Consider the following 10000-nt stretch of genomic DNA (forward strand, 5'->3'; position numbering starts at 1 on the left):
TATCGACGTCATGAAAATAATGACGGCAATGGAGCGCGGTGCATTGTGGGATTAATGACGTCTTTCCCAATGTGAGAATCTAAAAATTAGTCTTTTTGTCAACTATGCATGAGCACAGTTGTATGATTAAGCAGTTGTTGCACATAGATTATATTTCTGACAACAACATATTTCCACCAAAATGTAAATATTTCTTGTCCAAACTCACCCTTTTTGGCGCATTCCGTGTACTGCAAAGTATCTACATTAAATACAATGTCTTCATTTGATTCCTTCTTCCCGAAAGAACCTAATATTGCAAATTAATTGACAAAAGTAATTGTAAAGATACCAAGTATCAAGATGATATAATGTTAATCATCAAAATTCGCAAACACAATAGCAAATGTACTCATACCTCCAACCTTCATTTGAATAACGACAATATGACTTCCGTTGCAGACATCTAGACGTCTCTAAGGACATATTCAACAGCACATGACGGAAAGATAATTTGTTGTTTGGAGATTTGAAAAATTTAATTTTGTAACCATATATCAAAATCCCACGAATCAAAATAAAATAGTCAATATCATCCCATTGTTCATAATCCCACAGATAATATTCCAGGATGTTGATAGTATTAATAAACACTATATTTATGTTAAAGTATAATTTCATTTGATGAATTTATTAATGAATATAGGCCCAGGTTAATTGGCGTGGGATTTTTACCAATGGGATTATGACCTTATGGGACTCTGTCATGGATTCGACACAGGCAAGGTCAACATGAAAAGTAATGGTACAAGATCCATTTTAACATTCTTGTAAGTTTTGACTAATTCATTACATAGTGATGGATATGTATATATTTATGTTAAGAATGATTCTTCTTTCCAGGCATTCTACCCATCATAACTCGTTTTGGAATTCTATGGTCCTCCATACGTGCCACATGCCCAGCCCATCTCAATTTTGTTCTGCTTATAAATGTTAAAAATAATAATACATACATACATATACCAAGGCTTTTTCCCCCTTACAAGGGGGGTAGCCGAAAAGAAAAAGGCATAAAATCATTCCCACCCATTCCATCCCTGAATACACTCCACACCCCTCCACCCTCCCTCTTATCTTAGCACCTCCTGAATGACGGGTCATCCCTGCACCTTGTCCACTGCCCTGGGTCACAAGCAGTGTCGCAAGACACAGCACATCCACAGCAAGGCTGCTTCATTAAATCGGCGACCCCCCCCTCTCCGTCCCCCCATTGCATAAAATGAGAAGGCGGGGAGAAATCCCTTCGGGCTGCGTCAAATTTTGCTCACACATACTACCTCACCCCCCATCCACCCGCCCATTCCACCTCATGCTATCACAACATCATCCATATACAACCATTCTCCATTCACCCCTGTCTTCTGTCCTCTCCCGTCCTTCCTCAACAGACATTCCCCTCTTCCCCAAAGCCCCCTTCACCCCATCCATCCACATCATCCTAGGACGTCCCCTCATGTTCACTCCCTACACATCTGCCTTCCATACCTCATTTACTAGTCTTTCTTCACTCATTCTTTCCATGTGTCCAAACCATCCTAATATTCTTTCATCAACCCTATATCCCAGCTCCTTTTCCACTCCTGTTCTCCTCCTCACCTCCTCATTTCTCACTCTATCTAACCTAGTAACCTTCATCATACTTTTCAGACACCTCATCTCAAACACATTCAAATTCCTTCTCTCTTCTCTTATGTTCCATGTTTCTGCCCCATACAGTGCTGTATGTAATGAATTAGTCAAAACTTACAAGAATGTTAAAATGGATCATTACTTTTCATTCACTCATGGCCTGCCATGAATCTAACTGAATCTTTATTCCCTTTGTACCCAGTTAAGCTAAACAACTCCCACAACATATACACAGACGTATAGAGATATATAAACACACACACAGGTACACACACATACATACACACACACACAGGTACACACACATGCATACACACACACACACACACACACACACACACACACACACACACACACACACACACACACACACACACACACACACACACACACACACAAACACACACACATATGTACACGTACAGACACAGAGACACAGACACAGACACACACATACATACTGACATACACACGCATAAAAACACACACACACACACACACACACACACACACACACACACACACACACACACACACACACACACACACACACACACACACACACACTCACACACAAACACACACACGCACACACACACACATACACACACAAAAAAACATACGTACACGTACAGGCACACAGACACAGACACAGACACACACATATACACAAACGTACATACTGACATACACACGTATTAAAACACACACACACACATACACACACACACAATCAAACACACACACACACACACACACACACACACACACACACACACAAACATACACACACATACGCACACGTGCAGACACACGGACACAGACACAGACACACACATATACACACACATACATACTGAGATACACACGTATTAAAACACACACACACACACACACACACACACACACACACACACACACACAAACACACACGCACACACACACACACACACTTCAACAGACACACACGCGCATACACACACAAACACACACACACACACACACACACACACACACACACACACACACACACACCATATGTACACATACACATACACATATACATATACATATACACATACGCGCCACATTGAAGTTAGGTAATCTGAGAGGGAGGGGAGGAAATAAGGATGACTAATTTGTGTGGGCCAGTGGTTCTCAACCTGGGGCCCCCAAAGGAACCACAGGGGCCCCCAGAAGAGCCACGGGGGCTCCCTGAGGAGCCGCAGGGCTTCCATAGGATCGGCGGGGAGCCCCAGGAGGATCGGCGGGGCGCCCCCAGGAGGATCGGCGGGGCGCCCCCAGGAGGAACGGCGGGGCGCCCCCAGGAGGAACGTCGGGGCGCCCCCAGGAGGATCGGCGGGGCGCCCCCAGGAGGATCGGCGGGGCGCCCCCAGGAGGAGCGGCGGGGCGCCCCCAGGAGGATCGGCGGGGCGCCCCCAGGAGGATCGGCGGGGCGCCCCCAGGAGGAACGGCGGGGCGCCCCCAGGAGGATCGGCGGGGCGCCCCCAGGAGGAACGGCGGGGCGCCCCCAGGAGGAACGTCGTAGCGCCCCCAGGAGGATCGGCGGGGCGCCCCCAGGAGGAGCGGCGGGGCGCCCCCAGGAGGATCGGCGGGGCGCCCCCAGGAGGATCGGCGGGGCGCTCCCAGGAGGAGCGGCGGGGCGCCCCCAGGATGAAACGGCGGGGCGCCCCCAGGAGGATCGGCGGGGCGCCCCCAGCAGGAGGATCGGCGGGGCGCCCCCAGCAGGAGGATCGGCGGGGCTTCCCCAGGAGGATCAGCGGGGCTTCCACAGGAGGATCGGCGGGGCGCCCCCAGGAGGAGCGGCGGGGCGCCCCCAGGAGGAGCGGCGGGGCGCCCCCAGGAGGAACGGCGGGGCGCCCCCAGGAGGAACGGCGGGGCGCCCCCAGGAGGATCGGCGGGGCGCCCCCAGGGGGATCGGCGGGGCGCCCCCATGGGGAGCGGCGGGGCGCCCCCAGGGGAATCGGCGGGGCGCCCCCAGGGGGAACGGCGGGGCGCCCCCAGGGGGAGCGGCGGGGCGCCCCCAGGAGGACCGGCGGGGCGCCCCCTGGAGGAGCGGCGGGGGCCCCCAGAGGAGCCTTCCCCTGAATTCAAGGGGACCCATGGCCTGTCGTTACAAATCATACATTTCGTTATAATATAGTCTACGCTTCTTCGCCGTCTCGTCTCTTGGCATCGTATTGATAGTCGATATTGTATGGCTAGTCAGCCTTTCGAAAGTGTCCCTAAACACCGTCACCACTGAGGTCATTTCAGAATCATTTTGAAAGAGAAATGCATCTGAAACTTCCTGTAATTAGACTTTGCACTGTTTTTAACGAAATTATTATATCATGAGAAGTAAAGCCGCATGAACGCCTCTCAATCCTCATCAGATATCATATCGTCCGAACACTTCAATTTCTCAAACATATCGTCGCTGTATTCGAATTGTCTATCGTTCTCTAGAGTTGATTTGAAGGCGATCATCTTCCTTTGGAACTCGTGTATAGACGTTTTCACCTGGTCTTGATATCAGCGTACAACACAGGGAACGTTTTACTGTGCTCATCCCTTAGTCTAGCTGCCAACACCTTTTCTTCTTGGAACGTCTTCTTCGTTATACCCTTGGCAGCCATTAGCCATTTCCATAGGTGCTTCTGTCTACGCCTCTGTATACGCTTCTTCGCCGTTTCGTCTTTTGGTATCGGCCTCGTCGTTATGGCTTCGCCATGGGCGCTTGGACTGCTTCGCGAGAGGGCGCTTTACGCCCTGCCCTTCGCTCGCGGCCAATTAATTGTCTTCGTTGCCGTGACGTCAGCGTTATCGGCCAATCAGTCGTCTGCGTTGCCGTGACGTCATCACTCTCGGCCAATCAGTCATCTCCGTTGCCGTGACGTCACCACTCTCGGCCAATCAGTTGTCCCCGTTGCCGTGACGTCACCTTGTATCGGTAGTCGATATTGTACAGCCAATCCCCCTTACGAAAGTGTCCCCCAAACACCGTCACCATTGAGGTCATTTCAGAATCATTTTGAAAACGTTATATATATGTGTATATATATATATATATATATATATATACATACATATATATATATATATATACATATGTATATATATATATATACATATATATATATACATATATATATATATATATATATATATATATACACATAATCAAACTAACTAACCAGTCCCTCCGTCCTAATGGGTACTTTTTTTTTTTTTTTTTTTTTTACTCTAACTGCGGCCAAGCTACTATATGAATCCATTTGGAACGATTGTGTATTTTATACAGGAGGAGCCAAGAAAAGAGGGAGGGAGGGGTGGTGAATGGGAGTGGAGTATGTAGGGATGAAATGGATGGGAGTGGATCTATGCCTTTGACTTTTGGCTACCTCCCTTGTAAGGGGGAAAAAGCCGTTGGTATATGTACAGTATTTGTATGTATACAAATTATAGCGTGAAACATGTATGCTCAAAATTATTTAATTTGACTTGAGTTTATTCATTTCAGTACGATATAATTTCACAAACTTTTCAAACCAATACTAATACAAATGGGATAACCAACGAACATAAAGAATCTAGACAGAGTTACAGGTAAGAATATAATAATATACTAGGAATAAATCAAAACAGCCAAATAAGGGGGTTTATTTTCAATGATGTCAAAAAGATACACACACACACACACACACACACACACACACACACACACACACACACACACACACATACACACACACACACATACACACACACACACACACACACACACACACACACACACATATATATATATATATACGTATACATATATATATATATGCATATACATATATATATATACATATACATATATACATATATACATATATATATGTGTGTGTGTGTGTGTGTGTGTGTGTGTGTGTGTGTGTGTGTGTGCTTGCGTGTGTGCGTGTATATATATATATATATATATATATATATATATGTGTGTGTGTGTGTGTGTGTAAATATATATATATATATATATATATATATATATATATATATATATATATATATATATATATATGTATAGTTAGGTTTAGGTTATATAGTAATAATAGTATGATCGCCTAGTGAATTTCATGTTAAATATCCATGTAAACTTTAAACCCACAACCGGAGAAATGATATAAGAAGTACAGGAAATCTGTATATTTCGACTACTATCTGTAGTCCTCTTCAGCAGAATGGTTACGAATTGAATTGAATTGAATTTTATTCGGATACAATCATACATACAATAAGTACAATACATACAAGACTCAATATTATACACAGTATATATAATTGTACATCCGAGGATGGCACAGAAAGTCAAAAGACTTATTTCCACTGTGGTCCTCATATTACAATTAGGAAAGTATTATCATAGAAAAGCTAGGTTATACGAAGTGTAAATTAGGATTATAAGAAGTGTAAATTAAACATATAAACTATTTTCTTCAGAGAGAACAGTGTCTAAAAGATAACATTTAACTGATTTTTTAAAACTACTTTTAGATACAATTGATTGAATGTTGGTCGGTAAAGAGTTCCAAGCAATAGCACCAGTGTATTTGAAAGTAATTTTCCCTAACGAACTATTAAACCTAGGTACAATGACAGATGACCTACTAGAACGAGTTCTCAGGGAACGAGCATTTCTGACAAGTGTAAACGTATCTGACAAATAACTGGGACAAGAGTCGTTCACAATTTGGTGAACATGATTAAGCTTTAACTGAGCAACACGTTTCTCAACAGGTAACCAATTTAACAGTTTAAAATGCGTATAATCTAGATGAGTACGTGGATGAATTTTCAAAACGGTCCTGATTAGTTTGTTTTGACATATTTGAAGATTACTCTTAGATTTTTTAGATAGGTTGCTATACCAGGAAGAACAAGCATAGTCAATATGACACTGGACCAGGGCTGAAGCTAGTAACTTCATTGTCTCTACATCTAGGTATTTTTGTATTCTTGCCAAAAAATTTGTTCTGGAGCTGACCCTTTTAATTATTTTTTGTGCCATAACTTCTCCCGACACATTTTGATCAATTTCTGTTCCAAGATATTTGACAACAGACCTAGGTTGAATACTAGTATCATTACATTGGATATTGAAGTTGGGAGCATTTTTGAGTTTTTGATTGGAGCCAAAGAGGATGGATTCTGTTTTACCTAGATGTAGAGACAATTTGTTATCCAACAACCACTTGCTGACATTCAATAACTCTTCACTGAGTAACGTCTCAATCCTATTTACATCTTTGCCAGAAACTAGTAAGGCTGAATCATCGGCATACAACAGCAGTTTACAGTTCACAGCAGCTTTCATGTCATTCACATACAAAAGAAACAACAGCGGACCTAAAATGCTACCCTGTGGGACACCACATGTTATTTTTGCTGCTTTTGATGTTGAACCATTTACATTCACAATCTGTTCTCGACCTGTTAGATAAGACCTCATCCAATTAACAACATCTGATTTGAAGCCTAATGCTTGTAGTTTGAATAATAGAATATCATGATTTACAGTATCAAAGGCTTTCTGGAGATCTAGCATAACCATTCCACAGTAATTACCTCTGTCAATTTCACCTTTGATGTAATCAGTCAAATTGATCAAACATGCATCAGTAGAATATGATTTTCGAAAGCCTGATTGTAAATCATAGAACAAGTTATTGCTTTGAATATATTCATAAACCTGGTTATAAACAACTCTTTCCAAGACCTTCGATATAATACCGAGCACTGAGACTGGCCTATAGTTACCGGAATCTGTTTTGCTACCCTTCTTGTACAAAGGAGTAATTTTTGCTAATTTAAAATCTTTGGGAACTTTGCCCTGTTGAATCGAAGTATTGATTATGTGAGTGATACAGGGAGTAATCTGCTCAGCTGAGTCATTCACAAATCTGGCTGGAATATTATCTAGTCCGGTAGCCTTAGACCTGTTAACAGTCTTCAACATTTTATACACATCTACATTAGCAACCGTAGACAGAGCAAAGGTGTCATAGGATACACCCTTATTCCAATAATAATTGTTAATGTGTTCTTGGCCAAAATGACCTGAAGGTACTGGTAAATTATTTACGAGGGTGGTAGCAATGGTGGTGAAAAAGGAGTTAAATTTTTGAGCCACCGCTACTATGTCGAAAGTAACGATCCCATTAACATTAAGACCAATGTTACTACTTTTGGATTTTAGATTTTTGGAAGAACCTAACTGTTTGATTGTTTGCCATAGTTTTTTGGGATTGTTTTTGTTGGTTTGGAGAGAATCTTTGTAATATCCTACCTTAGCTCTGTCTACCATAACCTGAACCTCGTTCCGTAACTTCTTATACATAGCGAAAACAGATTGATCTTTTGTTTTCTTATACTCTTTTAAAGCCTTATCTCTCCTGTTGATCATTTTCAAGATGTCACCAGAAAACCACGGCTCGGAACGTTGTTTTATTCTGATTGATTTTACTGGAGCTAATTTGTCTAATACCCCCTTGAACAGTGCTTTAAAATTATTCCAAGCTTGATCAACATCTGTACAATTGACGACTGAAAACCAGTTAACCTCGGACAACCTTTCGCAGAACAATTCCTTGCTGTAATGGTTAAGAGAACGAACTTTTATGGTTTTATGCTGATTGATTTGTTGTTTGGAAACTTTCCTGATACAATACGTTGCTCTATGGTCACTCAAACCAATATCAATTACTCCACTAGAACATATTTTCTGAACATCTGATACCAAAATAAGATCAATAACAGAATTAGCAGTGGCACATACTCTGGTGGGTTCTGTGATAATTTGTTTCAGATCATTCATTGAACAGAATGACTTTAGCGCATTATGCAGAGTATTCGAGGTTGATTCTACATGAGTATTCAAGTCGCCAGTTATAATCACTTCATTGTTCAGAAAGTCTGTGGAATTGGAACACAAATCCTCAAGCTTACTATAGAAGTCATGTTGCCAGGGCGGTCTATAGCAGGCACCTACGAGGATAGGCTTAGATTTTGGCAAGAGAATGTTTATCCACAAAGCCTCTAACTCACTGTTCATGTCTGTCCGTTGCTCAAACGCGATGTCGTTGCGTATGTAGACAGCCACGCCGCCTCCAGCCCGGGTACGATCTCTCCTCACGATGGTGTAGTTGTTTATCTCTACCTCCGGATCCGCTATCGTATCGTCCAGCTTGGTCTCGGTGAAGCATAATACTGCAGGGGTAGTCCTCCGGGTAATCTCTCTTACCTCGTCCAATTTTGACGTCAGGCTGCAAATGTTCAAGTGAACAATTTGTAGGCCCTTGCTCGACAAACAGGACAGCTTGGCATCCATCTCATCAGCCCTCACGGGGCCAGGGCATTGATGAATGTCGCCAGATAATAGCAAACATATTGCTATTATAACACTGTTGCTTCCGGGTTTGATGTTGCTTACCTCGGAAGTACACGAATGTGTTCCGACCCTGACCTTGGTGCTGCGCTTGGTAATGGAAGAGGGCGATAGTAGGTGTTTGTATATAGTCCATCGGCCAAATCCAAAGTGTTTGCAACAGCCCTCACAAGTCAAATAGTTCTCAATCCGATCTTTAACCTTATGGTCGTATTTTGGAACCTCTGAACTTCTCAACCGACCCGAAAAGTTGATGAAAATCACTAATACCTGGAGGGCCAAAATGATGCCAACTTTATCCTTCATCATGATGTTATATATTCGAATAAAGTACGTACGTTAGGTTATGATACAGCTGACGACATGCAGCTAGAATTATCTTGGACGAGGCATACAGATCGAGTTCTATAAACACCGTATGGCTCGCAGTGGATGCGAGGGAGGGGGAAGAGGTTAATAACTGGGAGGTTAGTAACTGTTGATCTCAAGTCCAATGCGTGAGGTAGCCATGATGCTTTGTGCGAGGGACGCTTGGTCGCTTGGGTTTGTTTACGAAATTGGGTTTGCTTACAAAGTTGGATTTACGGGATTTCGCTTAGATGATACACTTCACTTTCACTTTCACTCGATTGTGTCTTTGTTTTTGTGCGAGTGTGTACTAATTTATTGAATAAACTCTTCAATAAACCTTAAATACGAAGATAAATACGGAGAAGATAGAGTACAGGTATAAACGAGGTAGTGAGGAGTGAAGACAAGGGGACTTTTCACTTCCTCTATCTTCTTGTAACTATTCTGCTGAAGAGGATTACAGATAGTAGTCGAAATATACAGATTTCCTGTACTTCTGATACTATTTCTCCGATAGTCGCATAGTGGATCTAAAGTGTACATTTA

The 10000-nt window shown here is 42.8% G+C and overlaps 1 protein-coding gene across 1 annotated transcript in view; it reads left to right on the forward strand.

The window, feature by feature from the left end:
- The window catches only part of LOC143023110 (uncharacterized), a 353433-nt gene that overhangs the window by 136568 nt on the left and 206865 nt on the right, over window positions 1-10000 (forward strand). The gene's annotated exons all lie outside the window — the stretch shown is intronic.

Source organism: Oratosquilla oratoria, unplaced genomic scaffold, assembly GCF_046742065.1.
Source record: "Oratosquilla oratoria isolate Oo_2021 unplaced genomic scaffold, ASM4674206v1 SCAFFOLD45, whole genome shotgun sequence".
In the NCBI taxonomy this organism is placed as follows: Eukaryota; Metazoa; Arthropoda; class Malacostraca; order Stomatopoda; family Squillidae; genus Oratosquilla; species Oratosquilla oratoria.